This window comes from Eubalaena glacialis, chromosome 14, assembly GCF_028564815.1.
Source record: "Eubalaena glacialis isolate mEubGla1 chromosome 14, mEubGla1.1.hap2.+ XY, whole genome shotgun sequence".
Lineage (NCBI taxonomy): Eukaryota > Metazoa > Chordata > Mammalia > Artiodactyla > Balaenidae > Eubalaena > Eubalaena glacialis.
In genome coordinates, this window is record NC_083729.1 from 32658252 (window position 1) to 32683009 (window position 24758).

Sequence of the window (24758 nt, forward strand, 5' to 3'; positions counted from 1 at the left end):
CCAGGTTGGGCCATTAGCTTTGTTTTTCACATAACCTAAAACACTTGTAGAAAAACAGCTCTTGAAAATGGAAGAATGTACAAAGCACCTGGATAATATCGGAACATCTGATTCAGGGTCAAGGAGACCTCTGACCATCAGAATCGAAACTGAAAAAGGTCTTTATTTCATTGTGTAACCAGCCTGTGTGTACATGTTTGAACACATTCACATCGATGCTCCACAGAGCTCTCTATCTGCCCTCTCTGCTGGACCTCCAACGCCTTCCCCTCAGGGGCTCCTCTAGTTATTTCAAGGGGGTCCCTGGGGTGTTTGTACAATACATCACTTGGGCTCAGAAACGAGTTTGCTCATGTGCTTTGGCTCCATTGTCAGGGGCCCTTTCCCTGTGTTGGATGACTGAGCCCTTAGTGAGAATGGGACCCCACTAAGCACATCCGTCATCTTCCCTTCTTAGAAAGCCCAAGCTGCTTTGCACGCGCGGCAGAGTTGGGATAGGGTGAGTAAAGGAAGAGAGACGTGTCTCCAGCTTTGTCTCTGGGACTCTAAAGCAGCCTGGGTACCTAGATTTTCTTAAGGTCTTCCTTCAGCTTCTACCATAATGCCTCTTTTCTTAGAGATTCAAAATTAGTCCTGTGCAGTGAGCTTGAAGTCGGGGGAAGGGGGACTATTACTCCATCCCCACCATTGCCATCCTGCTGTCCCTTCTCTTCCCCTAGGCACCCCATATCAGCACTTTCCCAAGTCTGTTTAATCTAAATCCCAAAGCCCCCAGGTACTGCGCTTCCTGGCAGGGGGGACATGTGACCTAACTCTAGTCCCTTAGAACATATCTAAATCCCGCAGCAGTTCAAGCAAGACATCCTGTTGCAATAGTGTCACTAAAGATGTAAAGAGGCCCTTTGGGGGCATTCACTGTTTTCCTCACGTGGCAGGTCGGCAACAAGCACATGTGGAAGCCAACTGGTTGTGAATGGAGTAAAGAGCTGTAAGTAGACAGAAGAAAAGAGCTTGATTGGGGCTTAATCAACTCCCCCCACAACATTTCTTAAAACACAGAATCGTGTTTGAAGAATCTTTAGATGTTTTCTAGTTCATCATCCCATCTATTTTATTTATCTACTTTGTATGACAAACGACCTCAAAAATTAGTGACTTAGAATGACAGTGGTGTGATATTTCTCACAGTTCGGTGGGGTGGTTGAGTAGTTCCTCTGTTGTTTTCACCTGGACTCACTTCAGTGTCTCTGTTAAACTGGGGGTGGGGGAGGGGATCCAAGATGGCCTCATTCACTGGTCTGCCCTTCAAATGGTCCTGGCTGTCAGCTGGGGTGCCTCGTTCTCCTCCCTCAGCCTCTCATCCTAGTTGGCTAGACTGGGTTCTTTACATGGCGTTCTCAGGGCAGTGTTTCAAGAGTGGGGAAGCTGCTAGGCCTCTTGAGGGCTGGGCTCTGGAGCTCATACAGTGGCACTTCGGCCAATATTCGATTGGTGAAAACAAATTACGGGGCCAGCCCAGATTCAAGGCACAGAAACAGACACCACACTTTGATGGGAGTTGTTGCCAAATATTGCGATCATATTTTTCAACCTACTACGCCATTCAATCCCTGCTATAGCATCTGTGGTATTGTTCTAATTGAATAAGGCTAGTGAAAGGGTCCTTATTCTTTCTAGAGGCAACTTTTTCATGGAGAACACCCACAGCCTTCTCCCTTTAGATGAACATACCCTTGGTTCAAAATAAGCATTAGGGTCACATCTTTCCTTATCCAGTACTGGGGAAGGGAAATCTTTAGTGAGATGAGCAAAAGAAAATTTACATTTAGGACACACAGATGGACTAACTTATTCTGTCAAAGTTCTATTTGAGCTAGGTGTGCCTTTTGCAGGAGTCCACCTCATTCTGAAGAGCTAAATTGGGCCAGTGTGGGACTGAGGGGAAATAAAACTAATGAGCTGATTGGGTCTGTATCTTAGACTTAAGGAAAAAGAATAAAGGGGGCCCTTGAGGTTTCCAAGCTGTTCAGCTTAGTTCACTAGAGCAAGAGAGCAGATAAGTTAGTTGGGGAGAAAGCCGTAGTCAGGAAGAAAGCGTACCCAGGGCCATGTATCTCAGGAAATTAAGTATCGTCATAAGTAGCTAGATGACATGAAGAATCCAGGGAGGCAAAAGGGTGCTATTGCAGTTTTGGTCTAGTGCCTTGTTATTTGTAGTGTATTCACTGGACCACCAGGAGAATCTTGGGCCCACCCCAGAACATGAATCAGAATCTGCATTTTAACAAGATCAAGTGCCCCGCATGCTTGTTGAAGTTTGAGGAGCACGGGTCTAGAGAGCCTTCTTGATGCCTTTAATTCACACCCCACGGGAGACCCACATAAATGTGGCCTTACTTCCAGTAAAGAACTGTGCTTGGTACCACCCAAGGCTTTCTGGGAGAAGAGAGGGCTCAGCCTCACTGTCTGTGGTCACCCACAGTCTACAGCCCTTTTCTCTAAGCAGGGGTTCTTAGCCATTTTAAAAAATAGTTTTATTGAGATATAATCCACCTATACAATTCATCCATTTAAAGTGTACAATTCAGTGGTATTTATTCACAGATAAGTGCAACCACCACAGTCAGTTTTAGAACATTTTCATCACCTCAAGAAGAAATTTAGTAGCCTTTAGTGATAACTCCCTCATCCTTCTATCCATACCCCCCTTCCATCTTGCCTTAAGGAACCACTAATCTACTTTCTATCTCTGTAGATTTACCTATCCTGGACTTTCGTATGAATGAAATCATGGAGCATGTGGTTCTTAACAGTTTTTTGGATCATGAAGACCCATCGAAACTCAAATGGAAGCAATGAACCCTCTCCCCAGAACATACAGACACAAGTGTATTCACCCAGAACTTCAAAAAGTTTCGTGCATCTTTTGAAGCCTTTAGGGAGCATCTTTAGGAAGCCAAGATTAAGAACTCATGCACTGTGGCCAGTCAAAATGGGTAGTTGTCGCAAGCAGGTCCTAATCTGGTTTGAGTACTGCAGGCAGAAGGGATGGGACCACACAGGGACAGGTCACACGGGGTTATTACTGCCCCAAGGCGGAAAGTGACTAAAGCAACAAGCAAAGGGCAGGCACCAAGTGTTTACAGAGCTGAAGAAGCTGTGTTTATAACACATAGTTTGCCAAGGAGGGGGTGATGGTGAACAGATGTGTCATTTGCAATTAAGCCTAAAGATGTTAATTATGCAAATGGAATCTCTGATTAGGGTTCTAAAAAAAGAACCCCATATATTATGGGGTGTTGGATGCGCACAATCAAGCCGTGCTTGCTGACTCTTCCTCCAGGTAATCACTGTTGGTGCCAGACTCCTCACCTGGGGGTCTTGTTTTCAATGTGCCACCTTGAGAGCCAGAGAGGGGTTCTGTGGAGGCACTTTCCAACTGCAGAACACTAAAGCTGGACATGGTCTTTGAGATCAGGGAGTATAGTCTGTCCTTGTCCAGAGGCAGAAACTGAGGCCCAGAGAAATTACGTGACTTGTCACTAGCAGAGTGAGGATAAGAGCTCGTATCTCTTACGTCACAGATTCACTTTCTCTTGCCTTATTACATCAAAGAGGACATAAATCAACTATCAATTTTCTCGTCAGGGTCTACCTTAAATCTATGTGGAGTAAGGGCCAGGAGAATGATGTAAACAAAATATCTCCCTAACCCACTCAGGGTGTGCTTGTGCGTCTGTGTGTGGGGAAGGGGAAAGCAGATAACGAGAATAACACAGGGCTTATACTCCAAGCTGTGTTAGTCATTAGAGCAGCCACTAGTCATCTGTGGCTATTTAAATTAAAATGAAATAAAATTTAAAATTTAGTTGCAGTAGTCACATTTCAAATGCTCAGTAGCTACTTGTGGCTGGTGGCTACCATATTGGACAAGACAGAACATTTCCATTACTGCAGGGCTTTCTAGAGTCTAGAGTCAGATTTTCTCAGTCTGAATCCCAGTTCTGCCACTTAGAGTAAAAGTTCGAGTGTATTATTTAATGTTCCCAAACCTCGATTTCCTCCTCTGTAAAATGGACATAAGCACCGTATCTGCCTCATTGGTTTGCTGTGAGAAGTATGAGTGTAAATGAGATAATGTGTGTCATGTGTTTCGCAAAAGGAGCTTACACTTATTAAGCACTAAATAAATGTTATTATCGTTGTCATTAAGCACCTCAGTATCCTGATTAAGACTGTGCTGCTTCTTCTAATTGAAATGATGCAGTTTGTCCCCTGGCGGAGTAAGGAATGGCTTGCCGGGGGCACTAGGACGCCAAGAAGCCTAGGTCTTGGATGAGTTATAGAAGAAGGAGGTCAGGAACAGAGAGAGGGAGATGAGGAGAGGCTGGGGCTGAGGGAAGATGATCAGGGTCCTGGGAACAAGGAGAAGACACAGTGGTGTGAGCTGTGAGAAGTGCCAGAGGGCAGTCAAGATCACCCCACTTCGTACGTTTGTCAAGGGCTGGCAGACAAGTGCCTTACTTAGCAGAGCCGTTGCTCTATCAGTCTGAGCGTGTGTTTAAAGGCTCCTACCTCCTCATGTTCCTAGTGCTAACTTCTTGCCTGCTTTTCCACAAGAGGGAGGCAAGGGAAAGGAGAGAAGCAAATCCTACAAGTCCAGCTGGCTCTTTGCTGGCAGCTCTGGTCAAAGGTTTGCTGTGGAGGAAGCTGAAAATTCTGATTAAAATACGACTGCCTTTCACAAAAGCTCGCAGGTCTCAGCTGTGTTTTCCTTGAACCCATTACCTCCGTAGAGAGGATCCCTCCCAAAGGCTGTGTGTGATTCAGAAAGTCATACTTCACGGCCTCTCAGGAGGGCTGGGACAATTTTCACACCTGGCTGGAGGCTGTGCCAGCCTCCTAGCAACGCCCCCCAAATGGGTTCAGCAGCAGAGGACACAGAAGGTGTGAGTGGAGTGCAGAGAGGTGGCCGTCATCCAGGTAATTTGGCCCCATGGCATGCCACTCCACAATATCGATTTTGCTGCCAGGGCTCATAAAGCATTGTGTTAGGCATTGGGAGAAGGTATTAAAAAATAATTTTCTTTGTCCTTAGGGAATTTTCATGTAATTCAGGAGCTAGTGAGCCAAGGGACAAAGGGGCTTAGGGTGGCAGAGGGGAAGGAGCATTGCAATAGGATCTGCAGATGTATTTTATGCCCTGGTCTGCCATTAATTAGAAGTGTGACTTTGGGCCAAGCTATTGCAGTTTTCTGGGTCTCCTCACTCTCATCATGGATACATTTAAGCTGATGGACTGGGTGATTTTAAAGTTCTCCATTTCTGGAACCCTGAGATTCTAATTTAGGTGTGGGGATATGAACATCTAGGCCATCTAGGAGGAAGATTCTTCTACTAGCAGTGTCAGATTTCTCAAATAAAGTATGGGATGCCCAGTTCATTTGGATTTCAGGTAAACAATGAATAAATTTTTTTAGTGCATGTCCCATGCCATATTTGGGACACACCTATACTATGAGATTATCTGTTGTTTATCTGAAATCCAAATTTACTGGGCATTCTATATTCTATTTGGCGACTTCTGCCTTCCACCAAACATATCTGCCCCTCTCACTACCTGGGGAGGGTGTTTCTGTCTCTCTCCATCCTTTTATTGGGATCTTCTGATTACTCTGATTGGTCAGAATCTGCGAAATTCCTTGGCCGCATTTGACTGACAAGGATAACGGTGTTTAAGGCAAGGCCTTTGACTTCCTGTGGCTTACACTGCCTAGACACAAGCGCTAAGGTGTCTCTTCCTCTCCCTCTCTCTTGAAAGAGCCCCCAAGCAGGGCTGCTCATGGGGAAGAGGTAGGTAACTCTCCCTTTGTCCTGCTGCCCACGGCAGACCACATCCATCCCAATGATTCAGTGGACTTGCAGTCCGTTCTGAGGGCCCATTTATCATAGATATGCTGGAGTGTTCTGGCTCCAAAGTATAGATTTGGGAGGGGAGCAAAGGCCCCGTTTATCTTAAAGTTTAATCTTTTTTTCTCCAGTTTAGCTTTCACCAGTGAACTCTGCATTTGGGGGATTATTGGGTGCTTGCTGGCCTAGTAATAAACTGATACTTTCATTCCCACTGGGCCAGTGCATTTCTGTGTTTTCCTGTCTGACCTAGAAGGGAGGAGCTTTGAGACTCAGGTCCCAAGCCTCGTACGTGGTTGTTGTATCCACGGATCAGACTTATTGGCCTATCTAGATCCAGCCCCAAATGAAAAAAAAGTGAACAGCATGTGATATCATCAGGCTAGAACAGGTGAGAATGGTCAGATACAGGTCATCCTGGGACACTTCTCATTTACTTAGAGAAATGATCTGGGAAATTTATGTTGTAAATGACTGCTTGCTATATGAAAGACAGTGGGGAGGGCTCTAGTCCGGTTATCCAGCGCTGACAATTCTAGTTATAGACCTTTACAATGAGATGGTTTTCGGAAGATATCTCTTGATATCCAGTGGATGCCGTCATCCTAGTCATTGGGATTTTCCTAGTACAGGTTCTTTATTTCTTGCCTGGACCTTTGCCACACACAGCATTTTAAGTCCGTGCCTCCTATACTTGGCTTTCCTAAACCCAGGTCTGATTATGTTACCACGCTGCCTAAAAGCTTACCCTTTCCTGCAGAAGCAAGTCCGAACTCCTGAGCATGGTCCACAAAGACTTACCAGGCAGGTGTGACACTCTTTGCATTTCAGTTTTCTTTCCTGCTATCACCCTCCCTGCCGCCAGGCTTCTAGGTTGTAGCTTAAATAAAGGTTTAGTTGTCTCCTAAATATTCTCCAACACATCTCCAAACCTTTGCACAGTTTGGCCCTTCCACTTCTAATGCCCTTCCTCTTCTCTCTCTGGTGAACATTTTATTTTGAGAATTAACTCAAAGGTCAGCTCTCCAAAGTCTTCTTGAATTCCCCTCTCCCCGGTTGAGTGACAGTTCCCTTCCTCTGTGCTCTCAGATTCTACCCTATTGCATTGCAACAAGCGGGCCAGGTATCTGTTTCTTCCTCTTGTCTAGGAGCTCCACGAGGGCAAACATCTTGTGTCTTTCATCTTTGTAGTCCCTCTTCAATGTCACATGCCTTTCCTATTTCCCCTATTACAGCGCCCAGCACAGCAAGGGCATCCAGTAAATGACTGTTGCATGCATGAAGACAATAGAATATGGCCCAGAGAGCTGATATTTGAGTTAATTGTAGGATGTGTTTGAATTGTCAGATGAAATAAATCTTTGGGGTGGAAATGACTGCATCGAAATGTTAGTATAGGAACATGGGGCAGCCCATAAAGACCCAATAGATACTATAATTTAAATGAGGGATATTAAATCTTTATCTCAAGGCACAAGTCAGAAAAGAGCCACAGCATGAGACCCTTGTAATAGGATAACATCAGCATTAGTATTAGCATTAGGTAATCCTTCCTTCTTTGGGGTAGAGAATGCCTGTTTTGGTATCAAACCACATCTCATCAACACGTGTGTTGTGACTTATGGAAACGGTTATTTTCTTTGCCATGTAAGATTCAGTGGATCAGCAAAAAATCTCTGTTGGCAAGTACTTTGTGAGAGGCTGTGAAACTGGTCACAGGAGTAAAGGGTATTTTTTTGGCACTTTGCCTAAATGAAATCTGGAGGGATACCTCTTCTAATACTTTATTTCCTTCAGTACACATTAGGCATAAATTTAGCTCTCAAAGCCTAAAGGTTTTAATGGGAAAACCCGCAAAGCTAGAAGCACTCTAGAGAAAGACCACTGGACTTAAGAGTCAAGAGTCCGGTCCCAGCTCTGTTACTAACCCAGTGGGTGATCCTGGGGAAGTCACACAACCTCGGAGGGCCTCAGCTTCTCCATCTTTATATCAAGAGGGTCCTACTAGGGATCTCTGAAGATAGTTCTCTGCTTTATCATTTTGATCCTACATGCTGCTCTGCAGGGACAGATTGTGAACTTAATGAAGCTTAAGCGTCAGGGATCTTTGCTTGCACAGTTCTTTTCAGAAGCCCTGGGAAGGGCCCCATCAAGATCTTTTACATGGTCATATATTTTTGTAAAGTTCCAAAAGTAAAATATTTTAACTGAAATTGGTTACGACAGCTGTCTCTTTTTACTCCATCTCTCCCTTCCTTATAATTCCCCAGGTGTGGGGTGGCCTTGAAATGGCTGTGGACATTTTTGGGATTCAGATAAAGGGAAATTGTGTTGAGGATATTAATGATACATTTCTATGTAGTCTAGAGTTACTTTTGTGTATAGTTACCTTGTTACTAGTCATTCTAATATAGGTATGGCTTCCGAGAATATTTCATGCCATCCAGCACGCACAAGAGCAAGTCAAATACATTTCTAAATTGTGTCTATAACATTTTGAGCTACATAAGAATATAATCAAATTACTCTTCTACTACGTCTATCACCTTACTGATGAATATAGGAGTTCTGCCACTAGAAGCCTTGTTTCTTCAGGACTTTTTAATGCATTGTATCAATGCATGCTCCCTCACCAGTGTGGCATGAAGGTGCAAGGCACACATGGTGCCATGGAATGAACTTATCCTACAACTCTTGGCACTGGAAGCATGTGGGGATTGGGAGAGAGACAAGTGTGAAATGTACAGAGCCAGAAGCTAGTCTGTTGAAAATTCTTCCAATTGTCTGACACATAAAGTTATAAATGGAGGTTTCAGTTCTCAATGATGCCTAAACAAAATGGAAATGTTCTTCCATCAGGAATATACTTAATAATGCAGCATATACAATTATAAACACACTCTTTTCTCTATTTTTTTATTATATGTGCTTGAAATACAATTTTCCAGAATGCCTGTGTTTGTAGGAGCAAAAACCTTTAAGCAGCACTATAAGCAGTAAGTCTGTGATTTTGTAGGTTTTATGCATCTCAAAATAAGTCTTAGCATATCTGACACATCTTGTCAAGGTGAATTGTGCTGGTTTTAGATGAAGGAGCATGCAGTATTGACACAATGCATTAAAAAGTCCTCAAGAAACAAGGGTTCTAGTGACAGAACTTCTATATTCCTCAGTAAGGTGATAGATGGAGAATAAGAATAGTTTGATTATACTATTACACAGCTTAATATATTGTAGACACAATTTAGAAATGTATTTGACTTGCTCTTGGGCATGCCTTAATTTCGGATTAATTTTGTATCTATTTTCAGAATGGTTGATACACTAAAGCTCAAAGAGGAAAGGAAGGATGTATCCTATTGGAAACTGACGATCTAAACTAAAAGAAAGGAGAGTAGCAGAGACTTCAAAATGTTGAAAACTCTCTCTCACAACAGAAGCTAAAAACTCTGATGTCCAGAGTCATAAAGACAAGAAACAGGATCACAACAGCAAGGAAAATATAGATTAAACAATAACAGAAGAGAGAGAAAATTTATGTAATTTGGGACATTCCAGGACAAAGAACAGAAGAACAGACCGAGGAGGTAAGTAGTGGTCTGCATGAGGACATGGACTACAGAAAAGTTAATGAGTTGGTCATTGTGTCAAAGGGTATTTAAAATTAGCCACTGCTCAAGAAGCCTGAAATACCATGACTCTTTTAGCTCATAGGTGAAGGAAACTGGATAGAGCTTAGCCCAAATTTGACAAAACTCTAAAAATGTTACATGACACTGTAATGAGTCGGAAGTTGGAAAAAACTTTTCTAAATTATCAATCATGAAAAAACAAATTTCTACTAGACTGAATTATCTTTCTCATCTCCTTATAGAAAGATTGCAGAAAAAAGTGGCTTATCATATAAAGAGATGACTACAGATTTAGAAAAATATTATACATGTATTTTAGGCAGCTCATTAGGAAACATGTTTTGTCATTTTTTCCCCCTGGATTTTGTGATGTTTGTGGAATTTTTCAGTTTTAGAAATTAGTATTTTATTATGATTTCTTACTTCATTGTAAACAAATGTTCAATCTGTGCTCAGTTTTTGTCTGTGATTTTGTATTTCTTTCGGTAAAAAGGGCCCCCAAGCTGTATAAGCTTTAGGCCCCACGAGAACTGGATCTCTTGCTGCTCATCTGATAGCATCCTTTATAGAGCAGTGTTTCTCAAGCCTTAATGTGCATTTGAATCCCTTGGGGATCTTGTTAAGATGCAGCTCCTGAGATTCTGTATTTCTAACAAACTCCCAGGTGGTGCCCACACTGCTGGTCTAGGGACACACTTTGAGAATCAAAGATCTAGAACAGTGGTTCCTGTCTGGCTGTGCATTGGAATCACTTGTGATGCTCTTAGAAAACACAGATGCCTGGGCCCTACCCTTGAAGATTCTTACTTAGGAAGTCTAGATTGGGGCCCTTTAGCTATATTTTTTTCTTGTTTAAACATTCCTTGAGTAGGGAAAGAGACCCTTTGATATACTGTTGGTGGGAATTCAAACTGATGCAACCATTTTGGAGGTTGATTTAGCAATATCTTCCTGGAAACCCAAAAGAAGCCAGCTGGTAAGGCAGTCTGGGAAAGGGAATTTACAGATTCCTACCCCAGGGTGGGAAAAAAGAAAGTGTGGGAGGATGGGGTTTTGCTGAGAGACAATAGATATATAATTGGTACAGGGTACATTCTCTGTGACCCAGAACTTCCACTTCTAGGAATTTATCCTAGTAATATTTATACGTATCAAGACATAGGTATAAGATTGTTTAATTCCACATTATGTGTAGTTGGGGAAAACTAACAGTAACCTGCCCATCAATAAATTATTCAAATCATGAAACATCTTTACAATGAAATAAAAATAGCTAATCTTAGTTAACAATTACTATGTGCCAGACATTGCTCTAAGTTATTTATAAATATTAACTAAATTTGTCTTCACAATTATCATGTTTCCATTTACAGATGATGTAATTTATATGTATTGACATGGAAAGCTGTCCAGGGATATAACAGGCAAAAAGCAACTAGCAGAACATTATATATAGTATATCATGCATTACCATTATAATACAATAGCAAAAAATAATATATTAAAATCTGAGACACAGTCCCAGTAGATAACTACTGATCTAGAATAGGAATGAAAGGACATTCAGTTATATCCAAACACGCTGTTTTCATGCAATTTGATTAACTGGTAACACTTTCAGAAGAAGAGAAAGTAAAAATGATTAGGTTGATTTGGTGGTTTAGAGTATTCTGTCAATGGTCAGACGGATAGTCATTCTGAATGATCTCAACATTAGGGATGATGGGAAGAACTGGCCCATAGATGTTCCTATATCTCATTTCTTTTAGGACACTCTCTTGGGAGAAATACTCCAGTGCAATTTGTCTGGGCTTCTCAGTTGGTCCAGCTCTTTGCCTTATGCTGTTTCACCTTAGGAAGCTCATTCCACTCTTACTTTTAGTCCATGGCAAGGTTTAAAAAATTTTCCAACACTTTATTATGGGAATTTTCAAACATACAGAACAGATAAAAGAAATCTACAGGGAACACATGTATCTATCATCAGATTGTACAGTTAACATTTTACTATACTTGCGTTATTACAAATCTACTTATTTCTCTATGCATCCATTGATCCACTTCATTTTTGGGGACGCATTTCAAAGTAATTTGCTGACATCAATCAGTACATTTTCCCCTAAATGCTTCAGTATACATATCAACAACTATAGTTTAATATTTATTTATAGTTCATTTTCTTTCCCTGTGAGGTAAAATTTACACACAGGAAACGCACAAATCTTAGCTGAACCATTTGATGAGTTTTAACTAATGTGTGCATCTGCATAACTCAAACTTCTGTCCAGAGAGAACTTTACTGTACCTGCGAGTTCCCTCATGCCTCCGCCCTGGGGTACTTCCCTGCCTCCGCACCACTCCCCCACCAGACAGTCACTGCTCTGATTTTTTTCCATCATAGATATCCATTCTAGAACTTCATGTAGATAGAATAATACAATATGTCTTTTGTGTAACAATTCATTCACTCAGCATAACGTTTTTGCGTTTTTGCGATTCATCCATGTTATTGCATGTCCCCATTGTTTGTTAAGCATTTCCTTATTTTCTGGCATAAGGTGATGTTTCAGGTTCAACTTGTACTTTCCCTGTTCTAGGCCTGGAATCAGCCATTTCCCCAAGGATCTCTGGTTTCCTTTAATAAAGGGTATATTCAGAGACCAAGATTTGGGCACTCAATGTTTTAATTGCTACTGGGGTGTCATTGCTTTTAGGCTCATTCACTCTGTGGACAGACATAGGAAATACACACACACACACACACACACACATACGTACACACACACATATATATGAGATATATATGTGTGTTAATATATGTATATATACATACACACATATACATCTGTAACTATTTCTGTATTTATCTGTGTGTATATATATATTTACACACACAAACACAAATAATAATAAAAGCTAAGTTCATACTGATACTCTGGTTTCAATCCAAACCCTCATGGTTTTCTAGACTTCCTGTTTCAATGTTTGTAAATACCTTCTCTGGCAATGAGAATTTTGGCTCCTATTATCCTAGTATATTTACTTATTGGCTGAATCTCCCAACCACGCCCGCTGTCTCTTCCGCCCACCACCTCCACATCCCACCTCTTTACCCTGTGTCTCACCCACTCCTGCCCTGCATCCATGCCTCTGCATGGCTTCCTCAACCCTCTCACCATCCTGTGATTTCAGTCGCTGTGCTGAGTTCTCCATGCTGGGAAGGGAAGTAGAGGGAGCAGGCAACACGTTTTGAAGGGAAGAAACCCAAGTGAACAAAACCATTTGCTCCATTTGCAGTAGTTCTATTTCTTAATTCCTGTTCCTAAATTTTTTTTTTTTTTTTGGCTGTGTTGGGTCTTCTTTGCTGCGCACGGGCTTTCTCTAGTTGTGGCGAGCGGGGGCTACTCTTCGTTGCAGTGTGAGGGCTTCTCATTGCGGTGGCTTCTCTTGTTGTGGAGCACGGGCTCTATCATGTATCTATCAATGGTCAGACGGATAGTCTGCTCTAGGAACATGGGCTTCAGTAGTTGCAACATGCGGGCTCAGTAGTTGCGGCTCGTGGGCCCTAGAGTGCGTGGGATTCAGTAGTTGTGGCGCCCGGGCTTAGTTGCTCTGTGTCATGTGGGATCTTCCCGGACCAGGGATTGAACCTGTGTCCCCTGCATTGGCAGGTGGATTCTTCAGCACTGCGTCACCAGGAAAGTCCTGTTTCTAAATTTTTACAAAGAAAAGCACCGAGTCTTAAAAAAAAGAGAAAGGGAACAATCGAGTGGAGCAAGTTACAGTTTTATTTAAAGTCCCAAGCAGAAGACTTTTTTTTTAAGGACTTAATTAATTAATTATTTATAACATCTTTATTGGAGTATAATTGCTTTACAATGTTGCGTTAGTTTCTGCTGTATAACAAAGTGAATCAGCTATATGTATACATATATCCCCATATCCCCTCCCTCTTGCATCTCCCACCCTCCCTATCCCACCCCTCTAGGTGGTCACAAAGCACCGAGCTGATCTCCCTGTGCTATGCGGCCCAAGCAGAAGACTTTTAACAGGCTATTAGAATGATAACCTGTGCTTGCTGTGGAATCAGCTCAAAGCCTTCCCGATGTTGCCCAGCACGGGCTAACACTGCTCTGTAACAAGTGAACACGCTGACGGCCTTCAAAGGCGTTAATCAGTCATAAGGAGTATTAGCAGAAGCTTCCATTGCCGAAGTGTTGGCTGTCCTTGGGCGGGCACAGCAGGCGAGGGTCCCAGCCAGTCGCACCAGTCCTCTGGCCTTGGCATTCACGAGGTCTCAGCTGTGACAAGCCTGCAGGCATCAAGGTCAGGCTTTCACCCACTGACTTGAGCTGCCTTGGGGTTTCTCATCAGAGCCTTTGCCTATCACCTTAGGGGGGAAACGCTGCCACAGTTACTTTCACATTTCCTAAGTCCAAGAAATAATCTGGCTTTTGGAAAACAATCTGATAATTCTTTCTGGAAGTTGTGGGAGGTAGCGACCCCTTGAGTGCACCAAGCAGCCTGTAGGGTTGGCTCTTTCATTTCGAGTAGCTTAGTTTGCTTATCAGATTGCATAAAGCTGGGTGCTCTCAGGGTCTGCTTCTGTCTCTGGCCACACACTCCCTACTGACCAGGGAACCCACTTAATCATCTCTGAAATATGCCACATTTGTAGGCTTAAGGCAGCCCTGACCTAAAATAAGGATGGCAGATTTGTTTCAAGACATGTACTAGCTCTGATTAATTGTTCGCATAGGCCTGAGAGAGCTGTATAGTAAAGGACTTTGTGGCCTCATCAGGGCTCAATAGGAAAGAGTACTGTAATTGATTAGTTACGTCTGCCATGAGCATGGCAGGGAGGACTGGGGTAAATGGGCACCATATTTGTCATCCCTATCCTAGGATTTAACCTCATGTTCCACCACAAGATAGGTAAGAAAGTTTTGCCTGAGGTAGACAGTAATTATCTTAACTTCAAAACTGCCTGATTGGTACTATCTCGTGTCTGTTGTCCTTATTTATTTTATTAATATTTTGGCCAAGTGTGTTCTCTGACGAATAACAAGAAAGAAAGAGAAAAATGAATATTCATTGAACATCTACTAATTGTCAGTTCCTTCTTTTAGGAGCTTTATTAAATATCTCTCACGATATATTCAAAACAATCCTATAAAATCAGAATATTATTCCCCTTCTTAAAATAATAAAGAAATTAAGCCTCAGAGAAGAAAATATTTGCCTATAAACCATAATAGAAAATCTCAAATCCAAGGGTGATACTCATTCTGATATACTTGGACAGTGGTTCTCACTCTTAGGAACATATTAGAATCTCCTGGAAAGATTTTAAAAACATTTGAAAATTTTGATGACCGCATCTTGTCCCAGATCAATTACATCAGAACCTCTGGGGTAGAGGAGACTCAGGCATAGGAATGAGTTAAAATTTTTCCAGTTGATTCTAATCTGCAGTCACTGGGCCAAGGAGTAGGTAGTAGGATAATTTATATTTATAGAATGCCCATTCTGAGCCTAGCTCCCTGCCCTGCCATATTCTATCTAATTTAATTAATTCTCATGTAATTTCTCAAAGAAAAAACTATTAGCCTCTTTTTACCTATGAGGAAAATGGAGGCTCATAAAACAAAGAAATTCCTAGAAGAAGATCTTGCAGTAGAACTGGGATTTGAATGCAAGTCTGTTTGCTTCCAAAGTACTTGCTCTTTCCATGGCACCATGCTTTTTTTTGGTTAAGTTTCTGAACCGAGGCTCCACCCTTAACCTTAGTTTTGAGCAAATCTGGATTCTGCCTTGTTTCCACATCTGAGCCCAACTTGTCATTCCCTTCCTTTACTTGGTTCTAGCTTCAGCTGGAAGCACCATTCTGAGCGTTTGGTTTCATGGTCGTGAAATGGCAAGAGGCACTCCCTAAAGTTACCACCTTCTATCCTGTGGGCTTTGGGCAGCTCGGAGTAAGGCTGTTTCCAGAGCCAGGGATCCTGCACAGTGACCTCGTCTCTGCAGGATCTCTGTGTCCAGGCCAGATAAGTGTGGAGTCCCCTCTTTGGACACCAGGCAGTTCAAAGAGATACAGAAGAGTTGTGGCCTGAGGTCCTAATCCTGTTAATTGAGGACACCTGTGTGCCTGCTTGGCTGTTTTAATGTCACATTGACTTCAGCTCCTTAGGTCAAAATCATGAGTCTCCATGAGATAGCTGAGTAAACAGGAGAACCTCAGAGCTGGCTTGGACCTCCAGCTTGATTTAGTTCCACACCTGCCTAAAGCCAAAAAGCCCTGTCGAGCACCATTGTCAGAAACAAATGAGACTGTTTAAATATTTCCTGGGGAAGGAATGGCACAATCTCTCCCAGCTCAGAAACACTTTTAAAATTAAGCCTGTATATTGCTCTCTGTAATTTTCAAGTTCTTCAGCTGATTGATTTTCCTCAGTCTTATCAAAGACTGATTTCTATAAAATTGATCCATCATCCAAGTAGTTGGTGCAAATTAGGTTGGACTAAGCAAGGTCAGTTCCAGGCCAAATTATGAATAAGGTTCTCCAGCGGAGTTTACTTTCATTGTCCTTAATCATGTGTTTTCCTTTAGGGACAGCCCCTTCTCACCCTCTCCAGTCTAACTTTTCTTCCCCCATCAGAATTCCCACTGTCAGAAAAAATTTGGAAACTTAGCCACCAGGGGTAAGTGAATGATAAAACATGATTGTCTCCTCCTAAGAGCATTTATACTTTTTTTTTTTAAGGACAAAGGCTTGAAAGGTTTGGCATAAAGGAATAAAATGAATCTTAGTCATCAGGCAGTTTAAGGGAGGGTGGGGTAAGGGAACACAGCTTCCCAGCGCTTCTGATATTGAAACGGCACGTAAAACATTGATCAGCTTCAGCTAGTTTTGCCTCCTTAAATAGAGTGTTGATTAATCAAATTGAAACAGCACCAGCTTAAACCGGTTTTGCCTCTGTAACTAGGTTGATTAATCAAACCTTGAGTTACTTTACAGAGGCAGCACTGCGCATGTGCAAGACGGGAACCCACGTCTCCAGCATGACCCCAGAACCAAGGATCTTCAGTCCACAGAACTCAAAGAATAGAAATGTTGCCACTGGAGCCCTTTACGAAGCAAGAAGTCCTTCAATAAGGAAAATCTGGCCTCCTGCACCGTAAGTAGCTTATATGGACTAATTCAGGTCTAGCCAATCAGCTTCCAAGTTTGAAATTCCCCTAACTCCTTTAATTTTGCCCTGAAGCCTGGATGGAGAGACAGATTTGAGAACTTTGTCTCCAGTTTCCTTGCTGGTCGATCTCACAGTGAAGCTCTTCCTTTTCTCAAAAGCTAATGCCATAGTACTGGCTTCTGTGCGCCTGCGGCAGCCAGCCCTTGCTCGGTAACAATACTGCGTCATGTAGGACACCTGACTCGCCAGCGTGAGCCTGGTCCTATGTCTCCATGCTGGGCTGCTGCCTGGTCAGATGACGATCTCCGCTCTGTGAACACCGGTGGTCTCATGGGAAGATGGAATAGAAGAGCATAGTGGGGTCAGGGACCTGTGTTACTTGAGGTCTAAGTGAAATACAAAGTGGCTGGTTGGCTCAAAGTAAAGCCCAGTAGGATTCGAATAGCCACCCTGGATTTGACTGATGATCTGTTTTCATTCCCTTCTCAAAGATGGCAACTCCCACAGTGCAGTCTCCACTCCACCCTTCCCGCTGCCAAAACAGGAGTCAGCGATCATTTGGAGAGGAGTTTTCCTCAGAAAAAACAGCCGTGTCTTTTGATGCAGGGCATACACATTCCTTGAAAGGCTTTCTGTCGAAACAGACAAGGTCCCAGCCTGCCTTCCTTTCAGAGAGATGAAAATATCACAGCCTGCGGTGGTTGAGGGCGCCGTGGAAACTAAACTCCTTAGCCTTGAGGTGTAGGGATGGGCGTGTGTGTTTTATTTATTATTTACTGAGAAGCCTGCCCAAACACTGCATTTTAGGAACTGGTAAGAAATACCGATGAAAATATGAGCACCCGGGGCATGAAAGAGCCTTTGAAACTAGGACAGACTTTCATTAGAGCCCTACCTGGAGTCTGTGGGCGAGGCAGTTTGTATGCACTACCCTCTCATCCTCACAAATCAGTTTTTAAACTTGGTTTAGGCTCCGGGAAGCAGTGAAATTGGGAATTTCAAATGAGCCTCTCATTTCAGATGTGTCCATAATAGAAACCACTGGGCAGTGGGGCATAATTAACAATCTCTCCTTCACTGAGACCGCAGAATGGCATTCATTTCACCAACTGGGCTTGACAAGAATTGGCTAGAATGTCTGAGTAGCTTTCCAGCTGCTGCTCGTGTAGCTCTGGCTTCCAGCAGTATTTGCATTCCAAATAAAACGAGGCCTGAAATAGATGTGCAATACATGTTCAAAGCTATTTTTAATCAATGATCACTTGGTTCGCTGTGAAAGATTATCAGCAGGTCACAATCCATTTCGGATTTTGCTGTGTCCTGCAGAACTGATCTAAACACACAGCGACTTCAGCTCCCTTGTGCTTCGTCAGCTCTGTGGATGAAGGGGAGGAGGGGCTTGAGTGGACGGGGGCAGCACAGACATGTTTACAGTTACAAGTACCAGAGCTGGAGGGCTATTTACTTGAACTGTTTAAGTTTGTCCTGGTCCCACAGAGAAACTTAGTGGGGCAATCATAAGCCCGGAGGATTCTGTCCTCTGAACCTCCATCCTGAGACTCACCATGTTACTGTCCAGGAAGCCAATCAATTTCAATTCAAGGGAGAACTCAGAAAGAAATGTTTCTCATTTCTAAGCCCCTTCTAGCTGTGGGGATGCTGTGAGCCCTGCATATTTCTTTATAGATAGTATCTTCCTGGAAGCTTGAGCTTTCTGTAGGGACTGCTGCCAATATTATCCACTAGTTATTGTTGTTGTTGTTTTAAATAATAGCACCTTACATTTATTTAGCACGATTACTGTTTGCAAGCAAGTCTATAATCTCATTTGCAAAAAGCATTTACATAGTATGAATATTTAAATAGTTATAATTGCATATTAATTTTGTTTAACAGAATATGCTCATATTATTTTCCCCACCCCTGTTTCTCTCTTTTCTTTTTCTATAATGTGTTTTCCTTTTTGATCCAGCTCTTCTGACTTTTTTTTTTACACATCCATTGGCAACTATATTTCAATTGATCCCCAGGACTATTAGTCTTAGTGCTTTATCTTACAGCTTAAAAATAAACCCTCTGTCTTTTACCCATAATATTCATTTTGCCCTCATTTTCCATCCTCCCCAAATGCTAGTTTATAGTTTCCAAAAACATTTTGCTGTGATTTACTTAAGAGTTTAGATGTGGCTTTGTCTTTTTTCAAATTACAATAGTTGATACCAACTCATGCACATATAAGCTCTGCACAAGGTTTCTAACCTCTCTGTGCCTCAGTTTCCTCATTAGTTAATTTGAGTTCATCAGCTGTTGTGAGGGGTGAGAGTTATAACACGTAAAGTGCTCAGAGTGCGTCTGGCACGTGGTCAGCGTTCACTGAATGTTTGCTGTTACTATGTTGTTTGTCTTCCTCCACGAGAATGTGTGCTTTGTGAGGGCAAGCTCTGTGCTCAACGGCTTCCATTTGGCCCTCCAGGTCCATGCTCTGCCTTCTCCACCCTGTGCGTTGACCCAGCAGACAGGCGTTGTAAGGACCACATCAACAGTCCTCGCCTGTGGCTCCAGGTTGGGTTTTGCTCCTTGTGGAGCGCTGGCAGGAGACTGGAGGGAGTGGGGAGAGTGAGTTTGGGGAATTTGTTCCTCTAGATCCCTCCCTGGGGGAGTCACATCAGGATGGCTGTGTCCTTGACTGAAAGTCACAGGTCCTGTCGGATGGCCTCTCCACAAGCTTTCTATCCAGGCTCCACTAACTACTTCCTCCCCTTGCCTGCTCAAGCCCAGTGCTGGCCACTGTGACCATCCTTTGTTATTCCCCTATACTCTGCCGACACCTTAAATTACCCCTGTTTAAAGTCTCCTCAAATTATCCAATGTGAGCATGGCTTTCTTTGTCTTCCATGACTTTGATATTTTTGAAGAGTCTGATCAGATATTTTGTAGGATGTTGCTCAATTTGGGTTTGCCTGCTGTTTTTTCACAGTGAGCTTGCAATTATGCGTTTTGGGAAGGATACTTTAGGGGTCATGTACCCTTCTCAGTGCATCGTATTGGTGGATACATGATTCAATATGTTTTATTACTAGTGATGTTAACCTTGATCACTTGGTTAAGGTGATGTCTGCTTTACTTTATTATACCGTTACTATTTTCCTATTGTAATTAATAAGTAATTTTTGGACAATATTTTGAGACTATGCAAATATCCTGTTTCTCTTCAAGCTTTCACCCATTAGTTTGAGCATTCATCAGTAGATCTTGCCTGCAGCAGTTAACACGGTAGTGTTCTAATGCCGATTTTCTATTTCCCTCATTCCTTCCATATTTCTTTTTTTAAAAATTATTTTATTTATTTATTTATTTTTGGCTGCCTTGGGTCTTCGTTGCTGCATGTGGGCTTTCTCTAGCTGCGGCGAGGGGGGGCTACTCTTCGTTGCGGTGCGCGGGCTTCTCATTGTGGTGGCTTCTCTTGTTGCGGAGCACAGGCTCTAGGTGCACGGGCTCAGTAGTTGTGACACGCGGGCTCTAGAGCGCAGGCTCAGTAGTTGTGGTGCATGGGCTTAGTTGTTCCGCGGCATGTGGGATCTTCCCAGACCAGGGCTCGAACCCCTGTCCCCTGCATTGGCAGGCGGATTCTTAACCACTGCGCCACCAGGGAAGTCCCCCATATTTCTTAATTGGAATTCATTCTTCCATAAGGAAGAGTTGTATCTTATTTATTTATTTCAGTATGGACTTGTGGATATTTATTTTATTATTAGGATTATATACAACCCCATGCTATCATTATTTATTTTGTTATGAAGTTGATCCAGCTTTGGCTACTGGGAGCTCTTTTAGATCGGATCCTATGTCCTTTTGACATACACACATTTTATTTATTTTTATTTTATTTTTTTAAAGTATTTATTTATTTATTTATGGCTGTGTTGGGTCTTCGTTTCTGTGCGAGGGCTTTCTCTAGTTGTGGCAAGCGGGGCCACTCTTCATCACGGTGCGCGGGCCTCTCACTATCGCGGCCTCTCCTGTTGCGGAGCACAGGCTCCAGACGCGCAGGCTCAGTAATTGTGGCTCACGGGCCCAGGTGCTCCGCGGCACGTGGGATCTTCCCAGACCAGGGCTCGAACCCGTGTCCCCTGCATTGGCAGGCAGTCTCTCAACCACTGCGCCACCAGGGAAGCCCCACACATTTTATTTTTGAGCACTGCCTTATTTCTGGCACCAAAAGATGCTTCTGCTATTTGTATTTTCTTTTTCTTTTTTTAAGTGAGTAGACTTTATTTTTTAGAGCAGTTTTAGGTTTACAAAGAAAGTGAGCAAAAAGTACAGAGAGTTCCCATATACCCCCCTTGATTTCCCCTACTATTAATATCTTGCATTGATATGGTGTAATTATTACAATTGATGAACCAATATTGATATATTATTATTAACTAAAGTCCGTAGTTTAAATTAGGGTTCACTCTTTGTGTTGTCTAGTTCTATGGGTTTTGACAAATGCATAATGTCATGTGTGCACAATGACAGTAGCATATAGAAGAGTTTCACTAGCCTAAAAATCCCCTGTGTTCCATCTATTCTTCCCTCCTTCCCCCCAACCCAAACTGCTGGAAACCACTGATCTTCTCACTGTCTCTGTAGATTTGCCTTTTCCAGAATGTCATATAGTTGGAATCATACAGTATGATGTCTTCTTTCACTTAGCAGTAGGCATGTAAGGTCCTTCTATGTCTTTTCATGGCTTCATAGCTCATTTCTTATTATTACTGTATAATATTTCATTGTATGGATGTACCACCATTTATCCACTCACTGACTGAGGACATCTTGGGTGCTTCCAAGTTTTGGCAATTATGAGTAAAGCTTCTATAAACATTTATGTGCAGGTTTTTGTAGGACATACGTTTTCAACTCATTGGCGTAAATACCTAGGAGTGTGATTGTTGCATCATATGGTGAGACTATGTTTAACTTTGTAAGAAACTGCCAAATTGTCTCCCGAAGTGGCTGTACCATTTTGCATTCTCATCAGCAATGAATTCTTGTTGTCTTACATCCTTCAGCATTTGGTGTTGTCAGTATTTTGGATTTTATCCATCCTAGTAGTTATGTACCAACTGTGTTGTTTAACTGGTCAAATCCAATAAAAGGTGCTGTCTGAAATGTCTGATGAAGGATGTAACTTGAGAATCAGATTTCTTGGAATTGGGAAAGGAGCCAAAGCAGAAGCTAAGTTGAAAACAAAAAAGAGGGACCAAGTCTCAGCCCAGCATGGCAAAATCTACCTGAAAGCACAAATAAAACTTAATTCCCAAGTCTAGAGTCAAACTGAGGAAAGGAAGTACATTGGTATTTTTTAGTATGTGGACATCTCCTGTCTTAGTGTCTTAATTTTGGTTAGCTGGAATTTCTTCTTCACGTACATTTATCAGAAAAGATAAATGGGTAATGTATTTTCTGACCCCATGAATCTTGGGAATGTTGGGAATGCCTTCAGGCATAGAAGACAAGTAAGTTGGAATAGTGGAACATCTGTTGTGCTTTTCTGCTCAGCTTTTCCTGTTTGTCTTTTGTTGTTGTCGTTGTTTTTGTTTTGTTTTGTTTTCAATTGAGGAACGTTTACTCCCTCAACCCATGTATTTTTGGTATAATTATCACTTCAGAGTCGGTATGTACCTAGACCTGGTTAACTGTGATAACCTGTCCTTAATGACTTACACAAGGGGTGGGGATATAATCCAAATAGGGCCAGTCAGGGCCTTTGAATTAAATTACATGCATGGCTTGTGAGCTGTGTGGATGTAGAGCTGGGCTGCGAGGGGCCATCTTCTCTGCCATGTGAACAGAGTTCATCTGTGGCAAGAGAGAATGAGGCCGACATAAGCAAAATGAAACAAACAAAATGAAACATGCAGATCTTAGAGATGGAGAGAGAGAGAACACGAGCGCTGGAGGGAAGAGAATGAGAAAATGAGAGTGGGGCTAGCTGAATTGTTTGAGATCTTTGATCAGCTGCACTGGAAGTCTTACTCTTGGACCTTCGAGTCAGACAAGCCAATAAATTTCCTTTGTTTTTCTTGAGATAGTTTGAGTTGGTTTTCTGTCCTTTACAACTAAAAAAAAGTAAGTATAGAATTGCTATTAGGAAAAGGCCATTGCTAGGAATAAACTCTAATGTAAAGATTTGGTTGAGTCTAAGTGTATCACAGGATGGAGAGGACCCCTATACCAAGGGCAAGAAAATCGTCCATCTTTGTTATGCTGTTCCAAAACATATGGTTAAAGGGTGACCTCTTCTTTCTTTGGACTCAGACCATGTGCCTGCTGAGACTGGAGCTTTAGAGGAATCGTCAAAATTTCAGGATGTTGCCTGCTTCTTGCATGTCTTTCAAGAAAAGAAAAAGCTTCAGTATAAATTGGTCCCTGTGAAAGCAGGAAGGAAATAGTATATAACTTCGTTAAGAGGTGCCTTTCCTCCATTTGGATGTGGGCAGTAATCTAAGACTGCTGGGGGTCAGATAATCATGCACCTCATGGAACTACAAAAGCCAAAATCCCTGCCCCAAGCTGAAGTTAGTGTTGGCAGAGGTTGGGAGGTGGGAGATGGAGTAGGGTATGTGATTGGGACTCGGGAGGAATTTGAGAAATCCGGAAGCCTGATCCTTTAAGCCCCTCCCCAAACTATCCTGCTGAACACTGGCTGGTGGGGAAGGTAACAATTCATTCCCTAGTAAACAGCCAACAAATGGGTTCAGCCTGGGCACAGCACTGATCAGTTCTGCCTCAATACCTCAGCCTGAGTCATTTAGGACTCTCTTAGCTGAAGGCTAAGAACTGCTGCTAAGAAACAGGTATGCAAAAGAGTCTGGTCTATAATCAAGGACAAGACAAGATTTCTGATTTTCACCTACAGAAGTAGACCCAATCAGTAGATGACTAGGGGTTTAAAAGTATTGAACTTCCAGAGAAATATCAACCGGAAAGCACTTGGGATTGTTGGATTTCTAAGGCAATCCCCAGGTCCTTGTAATAACACCAAATGCAAGAGAGATGTTAAGGGGCAGGACCTCCAGAAGGATTTTTTCCTACATTCATTTTAGGCACAGCCTTGAAGAATAATGAATGTGGGCGATCTGTGGACAGGGAGAAGCCTGGGGTTGTCAGATTGGTTTCACTGTCAAGATGTAAATTCTTGCAGTGTTATTCTGTAGGGTCTGGTACATGCTGTGGCATACATCATGGCACCCTTTCTGAATGGAGTTTTTGTTTTTTAGTTTTTTTGGGCACACCGCGAGGCATGTGGTATCTTAGTTCCCGGACCGGGGATTGAACTGCGCCCCCTGCAGTGGAAGCATGGAGTCTTAACCACTGGACTGGCAGGAAAGTCCCCTGAATGGAGTTTTATTGGAAGATATGCTATTTTTCCTCCTCTACTGTGTAAGGGAGCTGTAGGGGATCATTACATTGATCATTTAAACTGCAGGTTATGTTTTTATTATAACTATTATTATTGTACCTTTATAGTGAAAAATTTCAAACAACCACTATAAATATCAATAGAATAATGAACCCTGATGTATCCAACCTCAACAATTGTCAACTTATAGTCAATCTGGTTTTATGCATATCTCCACTCACTAGATTATTTTGAAGCAAATCCTACACATCGTATCATTACATCTGTTAATAAGTCATAAGTATTATTTTTAAAAACCCGTAATACAATAACACCCAAAAAATTAACAGTGATTCATTATTATTATTAAATATCCAGTCAGTGTTCAAACTTCCAGTTGTTTCATGAATGTAATTTTAAAAATATATACTGCAGATTATTGAATCAAGAGAAACCATATCTGGATATCAGAGATGTGTACATCACCCAGAGATCCTGGGCATGAAGATGGGGTAGTAACTGGATGTGTTTCTGTGTTTTCTCTCTTTGGAGTAAGTGTGACTTTAGTTATACATTAGTTGGACATACATTTGTTGGACAAACATTAGGTGGAGGGACTTTTGAAATTGTTT

At 42.2% G+C, this 24758-nt stretch overlaps 1 long non-coding RNA gene across 3 annotated transcripts in view; it reads left to right on the forward strand.

Moving 5' to 3' along the window:
• Window positions 1–24758, forward strand: part of LOC133105206 (uncharacterized) — a 194949-nt gene that overhangs the window by 126275 nt on the left and 43916 nt on the right. For all 3 annotated transcript variants that reach the window (XR_009703814.1, XR_009703815.1, XR_009703816.1), the window contains exons 6-7: window positions 9222–9497; window positions 16562–16721. This is a non-coding gene — a long non-coding RNA (uncharacterized LOC133105206). The remainder of the gene's footprint in view (window positions 1–9221; window positions 9498–16561; window positions 16722–24758) is intronic.